Genomic DNA, 19240 nt, shown 5'->3' with positions numbered 1-19240 from the left:
GAAATGAAATAAAAAAACAAAACAAAACAAAACAACAACAAAACAACAAAACAAACAAAACAAAAAACAACTTGCTGGCAAAAATAAAGGCACTTTAATAAAACAATAGCAGAAGTCACACATGGAAGCAAAGGAAAACAAAAGATGTTATTCTCTACTTTCCATCAGCAGGCCATGTCCAGCCACTTTCTGGGAAGCAGGGCTTCACTACATGTAGTGGTTGCTCTGGAAGACAAAAGTAATAAATAACGAATGCCCACCTTGGTCACTTTGAGTCAGCTGTCCTGGCTGTGTCCCCTCCCAAGATCTTGCCCATCCCCAGCCTACTGGTGAGGGGGAGATGTTGGGGAGACAGCCTTGGTGCTGTGGAGTGCTGCTCAGCAGTAGCCAAAATGCTGGGGTGTGATCACCACCTTTCTAGTTCCTAGTACAAAGCACAGCACTATGAGGGCTACTGTGGGGATAATTAACTCAGTCTGCCATACCAAAAACAAATGGCAAAGAAAACATCATGAACCATGATTACAAGCAAATGTTAAGTCATTTTCACTACAAGAATGGGGACATCTGCCAAAAAATCTGAGCATGCAGATCACTTAACAAAGAAGTAGGTGCATTCCCTAATATCTATATTCACAAGATTCCATGCAGTGCATCAGAAACTTTGCTTTGTTTTACAGACCTTTTCTGATGTGCTGCTTTGGATACACAATTAAGTCTGAACCTGTAATCATACACTCCTCCACTTCACCAAAATCTTCATATTATGTTGCCACTGCTGCTGGGCAAGACTTAGGTTTTATTTACTCCAAGAATTTTTTTGAGAAAGTTGCATACATGGTTTTCTCAATGATCTGCCATTGTGTATGAGTAACTCGTGGTCATCAAATATGTACATGTGCATATATTTAACAGATAAGCGTAATACCTAAATACAATTTTAGATGGATTGTCTCAAACTAAAGAGCTGTAGTCTATGTGTTAGTAACCTACTGAGCTTGCATAAAGTATATTTTCGTAATTGCATCTAAACATATGATTTTAGTGATTAATGAAAGGTGTTAATATCTCTTTCATGCTCTTAAAGGACCTCTTCCTGCAATCCCTGCAGGAATCAGTATTTCAATAGTGAATAATTTTTATAAAATTAACTTATCTCCATGGGGAATATTTTGGAGTTTCTTCACTTTTCAAAGCTAGTTCAATAAAATAAGCACTGTCCCATCTGTGAGGAATCAAACCTCTAAACCAATCTGAAATAATTTGATGATTGTTTCTTCAGTATTGAGAAGAAAATCTGTTCAAAAATTTTAAAATCGTAACATATAATTCATTGTATTGATATATTATTAATAAGGGTTATCAAAGCATACCAAGTTGCTTTGTTTTCCTTCTTAAACTTTTTTTCTTTGATTCATCTTTTTAGTCTGTTTTTCTGCCTCATTCCAAACTGGCTTTTGATTTGCTTGATTTTTTTTCTGCTATTCAGACTTGCTAAAGTGGTCTTGTCAACAGTTCAGTGGCTGAGCGAAGCAAAGTGTTAGTTAATAGTGTTGAAATCTTGGTGTGCTGTCAGAAAAGAGCAGGCCATTAACTTGTGAAATTTTGCTTTCAATGTTCCACAGCCCTAGTGCTGTCAGAAAAAATCTTACTGATAATTCACTATTAGAGTTACAAATGGCATAAGAATTTATGACACTTTGTAATTAAGCACCACAATTCTGCCTAGAGCAGTTAAGATGGTAGAATATGGAAGTTGATTTATTAAAAACAAAACAAAACAAAACAAAACAAAACCAACCAACCAAACAAAAAAAACCAACTTGGAAACCCAAAACAACAACAACAATAAAAAAGGCCACCAAAAGACACAGCAAAAAAAAAGAAAAGAAAAAAACACAGCCAAACTGAAAACCAGCTCCTTTTCATTAGGAACATTAGCATGTTGAAGGACTGCAATCTTGACATCAGGACATCTCCAGACTATCAAATCAGTCAGTACTGGATTGCAACAACTGTTTTAATTACTGCACTTACATGAACAATAAAACAGATTACTCTGAATGTAAAAAGTAGTATCTGATTCCAGTCCTGACAAAAAAGGAAAGTGATACCTCTGAATTGCAGTAGAAAGTCCTGAAATATAAAAGACCTTTTAAATTTATAAATATTATATAATAATAGGGTATATTACATGCTATTTTTCTGTCTTGAAAAATGATGTATCATTGCATCTAAACCCCTGCAAGTCTAGTAACTTCAAATCATTTGTGTCGCCCATAATTTGTGTCATTACCTGAAGTTACCTTCTAACAACTACTAAATAATTACAGGGTTATTTGGTACAAATGAACAATGTTGACTTTAAACAGACCTGCTCTGGACCTGCTGATAGTGTTGTGGCTATGCTTTTCTCTCCTGCCAAATCTGCTCAATTTTTAGCTACATGATAAAATAAACAATTGTATGTCACCTTACAAACCTTGTATTTCTATTGTTTAAGTTGATTTTGAAATATTATGTCATACAGTTCTGACTAGAACCTTTTATTTATTTCCTTCTTTTGATTGTTGCTGCCTTTAGAGTTGATGCTTCTTAATATTTCCATGTTCTCTAAACAAAAGAAATCAGTTAGCCATTGAAAATTAAGTTGAAGAGCAGCTACAGAAAGAATCAACTGTACAAATCCACAGTGGTGGATTGAATTATTCCTACTGATTATAATTTATTTTGTTATTCCTCTCATCTACTCTCCTTCAAAGCTTCTGTTTCACCTGCATGTTCCATCTTATTTACAATTATATTTTGAATTCTTTAACACGGACTCAATATTTTTTTTGGCACAGCACAGACAGTGATTTTTATTAGATTCCTGAGTCTGTCAGAATATAAGAATCCCCAAAATTCAGTAGAAATTAAATCAGGCTTTTGGAAGCAAAGAAGCAAAATTATTTACTTATATATGGAACTCTGAAGTGTGAAAGACATACTCACAAACTAACAAATGTAAGGTTTCAACTTGCAGGGAAATCAGACAAAACTTCCATTTCATTCAAGTAGTAAAGAAGGCAGATTTTTCATCAGGTCCTATGTATGAAAAGGTACAGAACAAATGATTTGCTGTATTCAGAGGAATTTTGCAACTGTCATGGTTTAACCCCGGCCGGCAACCAAGCACCACACAGCTGCTTGCTCACCCCCCTCACCCAGAGGGATGGGAAGGAGGATCGGAAAGGAATGTAAAACTCAAGGGTTGAGATAAGAACAATTTAATAGGTAAAGCAAAAGCCACGCATGCAAGCAAAGCAATGCAAGGAATTCATTCACCACTTCCCACCAGCAGGCAGGTGTTTGGCCATCTCCAGGAAAGCAGGGCTCCATCACACTTAACGGTTACTCAGGAAGACAAACACCATAATGCCAAATGTCCCCCCCTTCCTTCTTCTTCCTCCAGCTTATACACTCAGCATGATGTCATATGGTATGGAATACCTCTTTGGCTAGCTTGGATCACCTGTCCTGGCTGTGTTCCCTCCCAACCTCCCGTGCCCCCTCCCGCCCTCCTGCCAGCAGGGCCCAAGGAACTGAAAAGTCCTTGATTTAGTACAAACATCACCCAGCTACAACTAAAAACATCAGCGTCCCATCAACATTGTTCTCATATCACAGCCACAACACAGCACTGCACCAGTCACCAAAAAGAAAATCAACTCCATCCCAGTTGAAACCAGGACAGCAATGAAACCTTGTGCAAGAACTTTGAAAGATATGGGCATGTGCACTTACATAATTTGCAGACAACACTACACTTACATCTTAAGACTCATAACAAGAAAAACCTTTAGTGTTGAACCTTAAATAAATGGAGAAGGCTAAGAAGAATTTATACCTAAAAGTCCATATTTTTGTTTTTAATTAAAATATAAGTATATTCTTAACTGTAATACTCTAATTGTAAAATTCTGTTGTCATTAGTTAGCAAATAATTTCCAAAATACAGTCAATATTTAGAGGGAACCTGTCGAAGTTCATTAACATTCAAGTGTAGACCCAGCAAAAGAAGTCAATTACCAATGTTGTTTCCAGACCTGTATATCTGGAAATGTGGGTGACATCATTCACATGTCCTTACAGTAAAAGAAAGAGGGGAAGCAAAAAAAAAAAAACCAACCAAAAAACACTAAACTGGTAGCAAGAACATTTTTTTAAGAGCCTAGGAGTATACTCTTAACCATATGTGAAAAAAAACATATGGAACAAGTTCTCCTGTTAGTGTATGCCTGTGTAATGTATACAGATTGTCCTTTAAGACTGATGGGAACAGAAATTACTATTGTGATTATGGGCAAATTTCCAAATCATAAAGTGATAGCCAGGTAGTCATTCCATGGAGTTGTTGTCAACCAGGGAGAGTATGAGTTTTAGTAGAAGTTTATTTCACCTTTAAAAATTGATCTGGCACATAAAATGATGCATAATTATAAGCAGATTATAAACACCACATCAAATTATTTTGAGGAAAATTTATTTAGCTTTGGTTTTGGTTCATTTGTAAAAGGCTTTTTAAGATTGGGGAAAGGAAGCTGGAATAGTACAATAGATAATGGTAATTATGATTAAAGAGGATGTAGCAGTATGTAGGTACTTTATTTTTGCATCATATAACCTTTAAATATCTCTTCTCTTGTTTTTTTTAAGTATCAGTTTATAATGACTTATTTTTAAACATCACTATTCCATGTTTATCACTTTTCTCTCTCGAATTTGTGTCCCTTGACCATATTTACTATTATTATTTAAAATATCAATGGTGATTATTTTGGCCACCAGAGTCAGAGCAGTTTTTCTTGAAAATTCAAACAAAGTTAAGACAAATGCTATAAACTGAAGGGTTTGCAGAAGAACAAATTAATTAAATAACTTTCTCCAATGAAGCTGTCTAAATTATATAGACATATGCTCATGCATACATCTCTTTGTGTATGGACAGTTGTGAAGTTATCTTCACAGTTATGAATAACAGAATGCAGTTATGTGGTATGGTTTATAACAGGCTAGTTCTCAAAGCATAAATAGAATAAAGATGGTTTTGACATTTTTTGCTCCGACTTGTTTAAACACTAGGTGAAACAAGATCAAAAACAACTGGAAAATATTGAATCATATTTTCTAGAGTCTCAGTAGCTGGTGGTCTGCTGTTGAGAGATTGCCAGCTACTTCAGCTCAGACCAGACCTCAAACATGCAACAGTCAGAAGAGTGTTTAAGAGACATTTATAAATGCAAAACTGGCCTATCATTCTCAACATTTTTTTTCTGACTTCTCACTTATTAGTTTTACCCTGGATTGAAAGTATAATCACTGAAAGCATAATCACAACAGAGATCTAGTTTCAGGTTTTAAACAACTGAATTAAGAACTGTAGTTTTTAAATCATAGTAAGTAAACGCAGAAGCCAAAAGTGGACAGACTTCATAGGTGAGGAGCAAACAGGGGAACAAGGGGGTCCATCCAGAACAGAGCACTGGAGACAGCTACCTGCAACATCAATGCAGAAAACAAAATGAGAGACAGTGCTGGAGCTTTGCACTACTAAATCATCCCTGAGACAGGGACTGAGCCCCAGTCTGGGTTGAAATGGGGTTCTGGGTTGTGGGGAGAGTGGGAGAAGGCAGGGGGAAATGCAGGGCTGGGCAAGGCCAGTCAGGTCTGGTGGTGCCCTCAGGACTCTGATACCTTCTCCAGTCCAGTCTAATGCTGCTTTTTTTTTTTTTTGCTTTTTTTTTTTCCTTTTTTTTTTTTTCTGATGACACACTCAATCTTGTCGCATCTCTGCTTGACAGCTCCTTAGCTGAATTTCTGTTAATCATGTCCTCAGGTACTGAATTTCATCCATGTATTTTACAGGGATACACATTCCATTAAAAAGCAGGGCACCTGCTAGCTTAACACTGTGATCTCCTGCATGATGGTACCTTTAACAGGTCTGATCTAGAGTTCAAGGCGACCAATTCCCTTTAGTTTTGGAAATGTAGTTTAATATTAGTAGAACCTAGTCTTTTCTGAATATTCAATGCTGAGTCTGAAAATGTATGCTTGAAGGCCATCTTCCAGGGGTCCAGTTGCCAAAGATTCTGAGTAAAACTCAGAAATTGCGCAGATATTTTTTAAAACTGGTCATAGTAGCCATTGGCTAGAAGCCAAATTTTCCCAGGGAAAAAAAATAAATAAAACAAATATAACCTAAATCTCTTTATTCCATTTGCTGGAAAAGAAGTTAACTAAACCTGAACAACAGTTTCAATAATAAAGACAGTTAACAAAAAGGTAATTTAAATAAATATGTATATATATCCTCCACAATCATACACAAAAAACGTATACACTCTGATTATCCTATATGCTATGGAATTCAAAAGCAAGTATTTACTATGAAGGGTTTTTCTATTTCCTAATTTGTAGAAATCATATCTGCTTTACATAATTCTCATGAGACAGAAGGAAGACTCACATGTTCAAAAGCACTTTTAGCATTATAATGACCTCTATCTAGAGCTGCTACTTCTGCCAAAAAGTGCATATCAACAAAATCATTTTATATATAGACACCATTTTTTTCCCAACATCTAGGAATAGAAGAAATTAATATATATGTGAAATTGTTTCTGTTTTGTTGTTAGCCACTACCCAGCATAATACCATAATTTCAGAAATCAGAAATGTATTCAACAACTTTAATCTTTTGGTGTATTCTAAATTGTAGCTCTGTATTGGAGGTAGCAAAATCTAACTGATCAGTTCAATATTGGAAAATATATAGAAATATCTATACAGCTGAAACCTACCTGACATCCTAAATAAAAAAAAGTATAGTGTGACATATATACACTCATGCATATTTGTGTATTATTTTATATATATAATTTGATTTCCTACATATATTACTTTGGGGAATCTCTTTAATTCAAGGAGACCTAGGCAAATGAGAGACATTGGGAAAAAAATAACAACTGGGTTTCACTTAAAAAACAAAAGCCCATTGTGTTAATTGGATAATATGAAGATAGTCAAGATTAAAGTCCCCTTTCTGATTATTATTGTGCTACTATCTCAGTATCAGTTACTATTTGAACTTTTTAAATGCATAACATCTATGCCTTTTGTTAGCAGCTGGAGTTTCAACAGGAAAATTACTTCAGGTTGGACCCAGATGGGTAAGAATAACGTTAAATGGCCTGGAAGTTTGACTTGTATGAACATTTATGTTGTCACTATAATTTCAATGATACATTTTTCTGTTTCAAAACAGCTGACAGCTTTAAATTGTGGTACAGGCCACTCTACTTTTGACTAGCACTTAGCATGCCTAAAGACTGTTGTGCAGTCTTTCAATATGCTTACAAAATGTTGTTGTTTCCAGTTTATTGGTTGATAGGACTTGGGAAAGGTAAATTATTTTTCCCCACATGTTGCCATCTCTCATTATCCATACCAAGGAGTGCTCAGAATCCCCACTCACTATTATCTCTTTCAGGGATTAGTAGTTTTCTCTGCTACTAAAATAAGCTGAAAGCAAACGTTATTTTCAGAATTATCAGAGGTGCCCAGTGGCTGTTCATAAAGCAATATTTTGAAAATGCATAATTATTACTTATTCCCCAAATAACTGGTAGGTTTTGAGAACTGAGCTCACACAAGGAAAGTCTGAGTAAGTGGCTGAGTAATGACCTCCTGGTCAAACAGAAACATGTTTTAACTTGGTCAGCCAGAAATACTGGCTGGGAGTGTAGGGATGGCATCAGGAAAGCTAAATCACACCTGCAGCTGAGTTTGGCAAAGGGATGTGAAGAATAATAAGGACTTCTACAGATACATTAGTCATAAAATTAAGAATAAAGAAAATCTACCCCTCCCGATAACTGAGAAAGGCAATATGGTGACAACTGACATGGAAAAGGCTGAGGTACTTAGCAATTCCCACATCTCTTGAGTCCCTAAATCTCAAGGTAGGGACTGGAGGAGCCAGGTCCCAGCTATTGTAGGAGAAGATCAGCTTTGAAACTTTATGAGAAACCTGAACATACACGAGTTCAGCTGAGATGCATTCCAGGGTCCTGAGGAAATTGACAGATGTTAAGCCACTCACTTTCCATCATATTTGAAAAGTTATGGGAGTCAGTCAAAGTCCCCAGTGACTGGGGAAAGGGAGACATCACATCCATTTCTAAAAGGGGTAAAAAGGAGGACCCTGGGAACTACTGAGCAGTCAGCCTCACCTCTATGGCCAGTAAGATCATGGAAAAGATCCTCCTGGAAGCTATGTCAAGGTGAATGGATGACAGGGAGGTGATTACAGACAACCAATAATGGCTTCACAGAAGTCAAATCATGTCTGACTAATCTGGTGGCCTTCTATGATGGAGTGATTGTGTTGGTGGATAAGGTAAAGCAACCAATGTCACCTATCTGGTCTTCTGTAAAGTCTTTAACACAATCCCACACAACACCCTTGTCATTAAGCTGGAGAGATAGGGGTTTGATGGATGGACTCTTTGATGGATAAAGAATTGGCTGCATAGCCACATCCAAAAAGTTGCAGTCAACATCGCAATGTTGAAATGGATCTCTGTAACAAGTGGTGTCCCTCAGGGCTCTGTACTGGGAGAGGTACTCTTCAATATCATTGTTAGCAGGATTGAGTGCACCCTCAGCAAATTTGCAGATGACACCTAGATGAGTTGGTGCAGTTGATACTCTAGCGGGAAGGGATGCCATTCAGAGGGATCTTGACAGGTTTGAGGGATGGGTCAATGTGAACCTCATGAAGTTCAACAAGGCCGAGTGCAAGGTTCTACACCTGAGTAGGGGCAATCACTAGTATCTGTACAGACTGAGTGATAAATAGATTGAAAGCAGCCCTGTCGAGGAGGACTTGGGGATATTGGTAGATAAAATTTTACATATGAACCCACAATGTGCACAAGCAGCCAAGAAAACCGATTGTGTCCTGAATTGCATAAAAAGAAGCATGGCCATCAGGTCAAGGGAGGTGATTCTACTCCTCTGCTCTGCTCTCATGAGACCTCACCTGGAGTAGTGCATCCAGCTCTGGGGCCCTTAGTACAAGACACAGATCTATTGGAGCAGGCCCAGAAGAAGGCCATGAAAATTAGAAGAGGGCTGGAATATGCTCCCTGTGAAGAAAGGCTGAGGGAGTTGGGGTTGTGCACCTGGAGAAATGTCTTGGTTTCAGCTGGGATGGAGTTAATTATCTTAGGAGCTAGCATGGTGCTGTGTTTTGGCTTTGATGTAAGACTTTTCAGTTCCTCAGGCCTTGCTAGCAAAAAGGCTGGAGGAGCACAAGGAATTGGGAGGGGACACAGCCAGGTCAGCTGACCTGAACTAGCCAAAGGGATATTCCATACCATGGGACAGCATGCCTGGTATATATACCTGGGGGGCTGGTCAGGGTGGGCAGGTTGTTGCTCAGGGTCTGGCTGGGCATCGGTCGGTGGGTGGTGAGCAGTTGTGTTGTGCACCACGTGTTTCTTTCTTCTTCTCCCTCTGGATTTTATTCCTTCCCTTCCCCTTTTCTTTGTAATTGTTATTGTCATCATTGTTATTATTGTTCTTTCATTTTCATTCTATTTCAATTATTAAATTGTTCTTACCTCAACCCTGGAGTTTTACATTCCTTTCCAACTCTCCTCCCCATCCCTCTGGGTGAGGGGGGAGTGAGTGAGCAGCTGCGTGGTGCTTAATTACCAACCGGGGTTAAACCATGACAAGAAGCCATGGGGAGATCTCACTGTGGCCTTTCAGTACTTAGAAGGGACTTATAATAAAGATGGAGAGAGACTTTTTACTAGAGTCTGTAGTGACAGGACAAGGGGTAATGCTTTTAGACAAAAAGAGGGTAGATTTAGATTGGGTAACAAGGGAAAAAAATTTTGCAATGTGGGTGATGAGACACTGGAACAGATTGCCTAGAACCCAGAAAGGCAATTGATAGGACCCATCCCTGGAAGTGTTCAAGATCAGATTGAATGTGGCTTTGAGTAACCTGATCTAGTGGCAGATTTCCTTGCCTGTGGCAGGAACTTTGGTCGAGATAATCTTTAAAGATCCTTTTGGACCTGAACTATTCTATGATTCTAAGATCATTTTTCATTAAAAAATCCATGGTGGCAGTTTTATATGCTGTTGTCATTTAAATCCTTGGTTTTCTTAAGCAAGTTTTGATTCCCTTCTGCCACACAGACTTTTCTCAATTTATTTCTGTCTGCCTATCCAAAAGATCAGTGCAATGCTAGTCTAATTAAATCAACATTACAATATCCATTAACTTCCCTATGCCAGCATTTCATTCACAGTTCCCATTTTTGGAAAACTATCATACCTTCTATCAAAGCTCTTTTGTGCATTATGAAGTCTCCAGTAACCTGGTAACAAGTAACTATCTTTGAAATAAAGCTGAAACACTGAGTAGTTGTAAATATATTTAATAAGTATGGTTCCAGTTTCTTAAATTGAGCTACCATCAAAATTACTAATGTTGCAACATGGGTGTAAGTGCAGACAAATCTCTATTAAGTCAAATATTTGTAGCATTCAGTGCTGGAAGAACAAAAAACTTGTCTAATGATCTTGTAGTCACTGTTCCTGAATTTCACTTATGTTACAGTCAAACACAAAGGTAACTATGAACCAGAATGATATCCCACAAATCTTGATCTGTGTAGTAAGACTAAGAGAGATCATTTTCTTTATGATCATGTTTCAATCATTAATCATGCTTCCTGTTAATAGCAATTTTTGCCTTATTTCCTACTTTACCAAATTTTAGTTTTCTTCTTTTGGTTATTAATAAACCCTTTTATTCAAGTATACAGTATTTTCTTCCCATGATGGCTTTTATACATTGTAATCAGGTCACCGCACTGTTTGGTCTTCACTTGGTTTTGGTTTGATTAAGTACAAAGACTAAGTGCATTTCATTTCTTGCTGTGCAGATTTTTTTTCTAGCTCTTACATTGTTTTAGGCATTTTTTTCTACATTTCTTTCTAGGTTTCTATCTCTTTTTGAAAATAGTATAACAAAATTGAATAAAACATTTTAGCATTGATACCACCATTGTTTTTATCTAAGTATGCCAGGCTTACATGTCAAAAGCTCCCATTCTCTTTTCTTCATCTGTCCTTTCACTCAACTTTATAACTGTGAGTTGTCCACTCGGAGTCCTTAATACATTTTTTTAAGTTCCACTTTTCCCAAAATTATGTAGCTACTGTCTAGATTTGTGTGTACATGTGTATACATACATGTGCGCATTGGAACATCTGTGGGGTGAGAGATGAATGTTAACATTGTTTTTGGCTGAAAATGCATTTTATTTGAAAATGTCACCCATCAAGCATCCATAATGCATTCTATAATTGCCTTTCACTTGTTGGCTACCACTTTAGCAGCTGTAGCCAGTTAATATGTCCCCATTTATTTCAATTGCTATTAAAGCAGTGCCCTGAAATGAATTTTGATAAGTTGTTCCTGCTTCATTCTTCCAAAGTCATGATGCAGCATGTGCAAAAGCTCTTATTTTTTGTTTCATTTGTTCTTTTCAGAATTCTCAAGAGAACTTTGTCTACCTTTACAAATGACACAAATACGAGTTATAGCTTGAGCCCATCACCAGCTGTTTTGTTTGAGGTTTATCATGCTCTTAACATGAATATGTTTGTCAGAATGCAAAGAGTTTGAAAGGATTCAAAAAAAGTGGAAGTGCTGCAGGTTTCTACCTTGTTTTTCTGTGCTACTTTCTGTTTGTGCTTGTGTGTTGGTATCCTAGGAAACCACTGAAGGTGGAATTTGTGAGCTGAGAGCTCAGTTACGTTAAACATTAAAAAGATTTCAGTTTTGAAAAGTTTGTTAGGAAATTAAGTAATAAGGTCATTTTGTAGAAAAAAATATAATTCTGATTGCTGTGCAGAAAGATTATTTCATGTGCAGAAAGATTATTTCATTAAGTGAGCCAAAGTATTGGAAAACATATAATAAATAAACTGACAACTTGGTCAAAACATCTGCCTAAAGTTCATTCAATAAAGTTCCTTTAAAAATCCAGGGCATGATTCTCGTCTCTGTTCATTACTTCAGTAGCATGGCCAGTGAAGCTCTCCTGAGAGCAATGCAAGTGCATAATTGTAAAAAAGTATATTTCTGATTTGAACAGTCATCGAACTATAGTACTTATTAAATGGACATGTAGTAAGAGATTCTAAAACCAGGAGATCTAACATTAAAATCAGAAATCAAGATTAAATTACTTTGTACTTCACACAGAGAGCAATAAACATATGCATTGAATTATTGAAGAAGGTGATGAAAGTAGAATGTAAATAAACTCTTGCTAAACCTAGGTTTATTCATGGAAAATCATTAGATGAAAGCATAAAATGGAAAAAGAGGATACTGGCATTAAAACAAAATGTAAAGAGTAAATGATGTTTTAGAGTTTGTTAAATTCTTGTGACAGCTATAGCATACATTGTTCTGAAAATAGATAAAAGTGAACAAAAAGGCAAAATTCAATATGCAGGTACTCTGCATGGGCAGATAAGCATGCAATTAATTGACAGCTATTCATGATTAGGCTGCTGAGAAATCCATAAACAGTGGGCTTCTTGGGAAATCATGTGACTAGCAAATATAGTATCCACAAAATACTGACAAGGCCCAATTACAGCTTGTATGCTATGAAAAAAAGGATACTAATAAATGATAATCTGACTGTGGCTCTGGTTGCTGGAATCTGGGAATAAGTAAGAAAAGATGGATCGCTGCATTTTCCTACTTCTTACAGTCTTCCCTTAAGCAAAGCAGCTGCTGTAGGGAAAGTTGAAAAGTTAGTATGGAACATATTCTTTTTCAGAACCACCTTTTCAGGTGAGTCTCACACCATGATAGCACATTCGATCAGTAAAGGAAAACGGTTTTGGCACCAATTTTCCTTGCATTTTTTTGTCCCCTCACCCATGTCTACAATTCATTTTAAGCTATGGAAACTGTAAGGGAAAGCGGACTGTAAGAACACTTCATTAAGGTTATCAGATCAAGGACTTTTTCAGTTCAAAGGGAGTTGTAAGTAACAGGGGAAAGTGATAAACAAAACACACAGAGACATACACCTGATAGACAAGTGATAAAAGGAGCAATAACAAAGACCAATACTCTTCAGCAACTAATTGATGGACTTAAGAAACTCCAGGCATACCTTTGGAGATGGTCAGCCTGGAATTTGTAACCAATAAGAAAGGGAAAATAAAATCATCACAAGCATCACAGATATTTGAGAGGGGCCTGTGGGACTGTATAAAACTTGCTAGGGAATGTTTTGCAACTGGAGAGACCAACAGAGTTAATTCAGGGCCAGTAACTGGAGTCAGACTGGGTGTGACAAGACTGGTGCATCTGTGACATGGCTGGTGGTCAGACACTGGAACAGGCTTCCTAGAGAGGTGGTTGAAGCCCCTAGCTTATCAGTGTTTAAGAGGCATTTGGACAATGCCCTTAACAACATGCTTTAACTTTTGGTCAGCCCCAAACCAGTCAGGTAGTTGGACTAGATATCACTGTAGGTCCCTTCCAAGTGAAATATTCTATTCTATTCTACTCTGCTCTAGTCTGGTCTGGTCTGTTTTAGTGCCAGCAGCTGGTGTGGGACCACAGGGCCCAGGGCCCATGTGCCTGGATGCAATCATCAGGGAGTTGGTATTTTACCCTAACCCAAAGTGGGAGTGCACTTGTTTAATTCAAGCTGAACTAACCAGCACGTAGGAGGAGACCCTTTCCCTGGGGTCTTGAGGCACCTCAGGGTACAGGGTGCCTGTGAGACAAGTATGTGTGTGCATCTGTTCACCAGGGAATATTAAACTGGACCTACCATTCAGGAGGATACCCCAGGTCTGATCAGGGGTATCAGGCAGGCAGAGGACCTGTGCAGGTATTTGGGGAGATCTGTGAGTGCAGGATGCCTGTAAGATGGGTACGTGAGTGCATGTTTGTTAGCGAGTGCCAAGATGGACCAGTTGGCAAGTAGGAGATCTATGGAGCAGGTAAGATGGGCCCAGGACCCAGGCAGGGGCGTCAGATGGACCAGGAAATCTATGATTCTGCATGCACTTGTAAATCTGTAGTGTCAAGTGTGTGCTTTTAGTGGTGTCCTTGTCTCTACCAGCTGAAGAGTAAGAAGGGGACTTGGCTGTCGGTGCTTGTGCTTTCCATGAGTGCTGGTGACAGTAGAGTCCCAGGGCAGTGCCCTGTCTGTGGTAGCTGGTGTAGCTGATCCTGTCAGTGTCCTTTGCATGCGTGTCTTACGTACACACTTAACCTCACCACTGTCTGGACCTGCAAACAGCAGCCATTTCCCTCAGCTTGGGATGGAGACCCCTGGGTATCAGGATGCCCTGGGCGGGGCTCCAGCAGCTGGGACAAAGGAATCTCCAGGACCCAGAGCCCACTGAGGTCAGAGGCTTTGCAACATTCTTTAGCAGAAATAACAAGGAGAATAAAAGGAAGAACAGGTAAGAGAGCAACATTTTTATATTTTCAAAGCTTTGTAGGCACTAAGTTAAAATCAACATAATTTGAGAATATTGTCCAAAAAGTTTGTACACTAGCTGAAACTGTCAGTGAGGCCTTTGATTGTTCTACAGGATTAAGGACAGCTACATTCAGAAAATATTTACTAGTACTGACTGCAAAAAAAGTGTTTAGCTTTAATAGCTAAGGAGAAGTGGATGGAAGTTTTAAGCATAGATGCACACCTTGCAAAGTCATGTAGTCTATAGAAAGAGCTCAGGAAAGAAAAGGCTCACTACTTTAGTGATTTCTCTGTGGTTTTGAAAAGTTTTTGAAAGGAATATTGATGTGAAATTTAGATCTATAACATAGTGACTTAGTAAATAATTTACAAACTAAAAATAATTAAGAAATCAGACAATTATCAGATACTTTTCTTGTATATATTGTCTGCAGCTATTAAGTGAAATTAGTTGATATTAAAGAGTTTTACAAAAGAAGCATGTTGCATTTTAGAATGCCATAATTATAGTTGTAGAATTTTTTGAGACTTAGTCTTACTTAACTGTGGGATTTATCTGAAAGTATAATTTGACCTTAGTCACAAGGTTAGTCACCTAGAACACAGATCAGGTCACAGAAGAGTTATTTCTTAACTTTGCCAGAGATCTGTGTGACCTTGGACAAAATCTCACAGCTTGACTTCTTTACCTGGTTAAAAAGGAAGAAAAATAAAACAGTGAAAAAAGAAAATTATTTTTTTCTCTTATTTAGACTCACACCCCTCAGATTTGCAAGTCTTAGAATTTTCAGCATTTAACATAAGAGCAGTTTCACTGAAATAATGTCAAACATATTAATTATTATACTTACCTGCATTTCTTTGCTATCATGAGCAGACTTTCACTGGACTATGTATTGTATATGATTATATATGAAATGTTGAGATAAACTTTGCAATTCACTTTTCTGGAAGAGCATATTTACTCCCACCGTGTTTCACTCTATGCACTTACACAAAAAAATTGGAAGTACAGTACTGCCTGAGGACTTGCAAACCATATGTCACGGCAAACAGAGTAAAAAAATAAGTTTCTAACTTGCCAAGGATTGCTGACGAGAAATGGTCTGCTCTTTGTACTCTTTTGTCTATACATGCAACATTCATTGAATTATAAGGAGAAAGAAATTACTACTTGCACTGCATTTGCAGTCAGTATTGGTATATATAGCATGTTTTTCATACACATAATTATTTTCGTATTTTTTAGATTTGGCATACTTTACATTCAGTACAGTTAAAAGTTTTCCCCAGTCTGTAAAGCAAGCAAACACAAATAGTGTTATATCACTACTGCCATCCATCTTTTCTCCAATGTTAGTATTTTTTCCCTTTTATATCTACTATTTTTAAATCATTTAGGTTTTCCTATCAACTCAGTAATTTTGACCTGTGTACAGTGCTTTCCAAGAAAACTTATAAGAAATCTAGAAAATACTCTGGTAGCAATAATTCATCATATATAGAGAAATATATAACACAGCAGCTAGAAATAACATATACTAAATATTTGGATTAAGGCTGAAGGGGGAAAATAGTTTTACTTGGGACTTTTTTCTAGCTGTAACTATAAGGTATAAAATAAGGTCTTGTTATATTTTCACGTCATGTTTTAATGAATAGAACAAGTAGCAATTCTTTGGACAGCAAAAAAGGTAAGGTTAATTGGTAAACTTTGCACTGTCTTTCCAATGAAGTGAACAATTTCATTCTGAGGAGCACCAGATTTTTTCATCTTCCTTTACAAATTAACAAAAAGATTTGTTTGAAGTCAGCAAGACCATAACTGCTTCAAATCTGAGCATATATTTACGCATTGTCTTAAGTTGCAGTAAGGCTAAAGATTTCATAAGCATTTTCTTGGATTTGAAACTCTATGTATATGTATACATATATGCCTATGTATACATATATGCTATACATGTACATAAAGATATATATACCCACTTATATATATAAATATGTATTAATGAATGTTAAGCCTGACTCTCCAAAAGTCCTAATTACAATTCTTTTGTAAAGTAGTGTACAAATGCAAAACAAATCTACTTAATAGAATGCATATCAGGCTCTGAGATGTTTTACTTCAATTTCTTTCACACCTTAAAAGTTAAAGGTGATTAATCTACTGCAGTTTCTTCCTTAAATGTAAGCTTTCACTCTGAAAAAAATGTATATAATCCTGTATTAATCTTTGGATTGTGAGCCCCACAGAGTGGTAGCTGAATTGAGAATAAGCAGAATTTGTAAAAATAGGATTTTATAGGAATGAATAAAGGTAATATCCACATAACTTGAATTAATTGCTACATTTTAACATCTAAGTTATACTTATGGTCCTAGTATATGAAAGATATTTAACTGTTGTATGTGAATAACAAAGCATAGGAAATAAGACACTTCAGTAATGGCATGATTTGACTCTTGCTACAAATAGGGATAATGTGCCCTACTGATATAATCATGAGCACAGTGTGAGTGTGTCTTACTATACAACACGATTTAACATACTATAAAACCCCACAGAGCAGAAATAATAAGCTGGAGAGAGAATGTAAAGGATGAACATTAAATACTTTCCACTTTACATAAAGGATATTGAGGTGCAACACAATTATTAGGTTCTTATCCCACATGCAAAGTGCAGAGAGATCTACAGATAAAAGTTCTATATGCTCCTCCAAATTTTATTTTTGCTGTAATTATTATTGTCACTTTATTAACAACAGAAGAACTGAAAGGTAATTTAACATTATGGATAGGTCACAACAGAGCTTGCTAGGTCAAATTGTAAATCATTTATAAACAGCTTGTATGAAGAATGTTTAATTAGACTGCATATGACATGAAAGGGATTCCGAGAAAATAAATACATTCAATTCTATTTTAGATACAGAAAATGTAATTCTAAGCCTGTCTCTTCATTTTGAGTCCCAAAGCTAGTTTTGACAGAGTATTTGTAGGCCATTGTGGGAAAATTACTTCGGTGGGGAGGAATTAGAGAAAACTGGGACCTAAAAGAATAATATTACAGGAAGGTTTTTAGGGTAAAATATAGCTGTTGCTTTCAGGATGGCTGGCATGCATGGAATCTACATCACCACAGCTCCCTAAGCAACACACCCTGCCAGCTCAGCAGGTGCTGACAGGAGTAACAGAGGATGGAGCAGAGTGGAGACACCACAGCCAGGCTCTGCTGTTCCCCCTGCAGAAACGGGAACTTGATGGTACAATACATCTGATGAGATGTCCATTGCTGAGCCAACAATTGTGAAATTGCTTTCCTGGGACAAGATAATCTCATTGTAATACTAACACACACCTTCCCCCTAAAGTTACCTGCCTCCAAGGTACTACTACACCTCACTGGGTATGTAATACCAATCTGTAACAAAAATGTGTGTGACTAGAGTCACCCAAGATCCACCTAAATGTGAAGAAAATGAACTGGTTATGGACTGAAATAAGTTCAAAAGAGGGGAGTTTTTGTCTAAACTACTGAATAACCAAACTCTGATTTAGTGTTTAACTATATGTTAAACATTTCTGTGCACAAAGTTTAGGTCAAGGTGACCTACCCTCTTAAGTAGTCAAGATTGATGAATGAAAGGACTTCTAATCAAGGAAGTCAGCCTTGGGAAGCAAAGAACAGATGAGGAAAAGAACACTGTTATCTAAAGTATGCAGAAAGAAACCTCCAAGTGAGAAAGTTCTGGCCAAACTGATAAGGTGTTGCAATGCACAGAAAATTAGTTGACAGTAGAGTAGACCAAAGGTAGTTGTGGTAGTGGGAGATTGCAACCTCCAACTCAAATAGCCCTCCTCCAAAAGAGGGCAAAACCCTGCTTGGAGAGCATACGTAGTAATAAATCTCAGTAGTGCTATCTGAGGATATGCAATAATTTGCATTAGAAGCAAGAAACTTGTAACCAACCTTGTGTATGATGAATGAATACGCAATGCAGTATGAAGTGTAAAAAGTACATGAAAGAGAGAAGTTAGGGAAGACTCCATCATAACTTCTGGGATCAGTCAACAGGCTGAACCTGCTTTCTTCCCCATTGGGGTGCCTCTTGCATAAGAACTTTATGACTAACTTATGCTGTTATAGTGTACTGTTTCAAGCTTGCTTTGCAGTCAGTGTATTATCACTGGCAATCTTTGAACCTTATTCTGTCACATACTTGCATTTTGTAAAATAAAAATCTTCAGCTGAATTCCATTTTTATAACTGTCAGCGGGGGTCCCTGAATAGGTTCATCGACTCACCCTCTGATACCATGGACTGTCAAAACGCAGGTAGCAGACAGGCTGGTCAAATACAAAAGTCTCGTCTTTCTTGCAAACTGATAGGCTGATCAAGTATAAAGGGTTCAAGGAACCCCCCTTCTTAACATGACAGCCATACACTGTTGAATCACTGAAGATTGCTAAAGAGTAACAGAAGTGTTCAGACGTGAACAGCACCTATGCCCAAGGAAAATAACTTGGGAATATAACTTGTGTTTTAACATATTCTCAGGAAAGCACATGCCATAAATATAGAGGATCACTGGTAAGCATGCCCATCCTATTTCCATATATCTGACTTGCCTTGCTGT

General features: G+C 37.3%; 2 long non-coding RNA genes across 2 annotated transcripts; one reads left to right on the top strand and one right to left on the bottom strand.

The window, feature by feature from the left end:
- Positions 1-345: 345 nt before the first annotated feature.
- On the bottom strand, positions 346-18671 carry LOC121095294. The gene is made up of 3 exons (XR_005830062.1): positions 18660-18671; positions 17979-17982; positions 346-451 (listed from the first exon to the last, which is right to left on the bottom strand). It is a non-coding gene; the product is annotated as an uncharacterized LOC121095294 (long non-coding RNA).
- Positions 374-16420, top strand: LOC121095325. Its single transcript, XR_005830070.1, has 3 exons — positions 374-456; positions 13444-13450; positions 16411-16420. It is a non-coding gene; the product is annotated as an uncharacterized LOC121095325 (long non-coding RNA).
- Positions 18672-19240: the final 569 nt, after the last annotated feature.

This window comes from Falco naumanni, chromosome 1, assembly GCF_017639655.2.
Source record: "Falco naumanni isolate bFalNau1 chromosome 1, bFalNau1.pat, whole genome shotgun sequence".
In the NCBI taxonomy this organism is placed as follows: domain Eukaryota; kingdom Metazoa; phylum Chordata; class Aves; order Falconiformes; family Falconidae; genus Falco; species Falco naumanni.
This window is presented reverse-complemented; position numbering and strand designations above follow the sequence as displayed.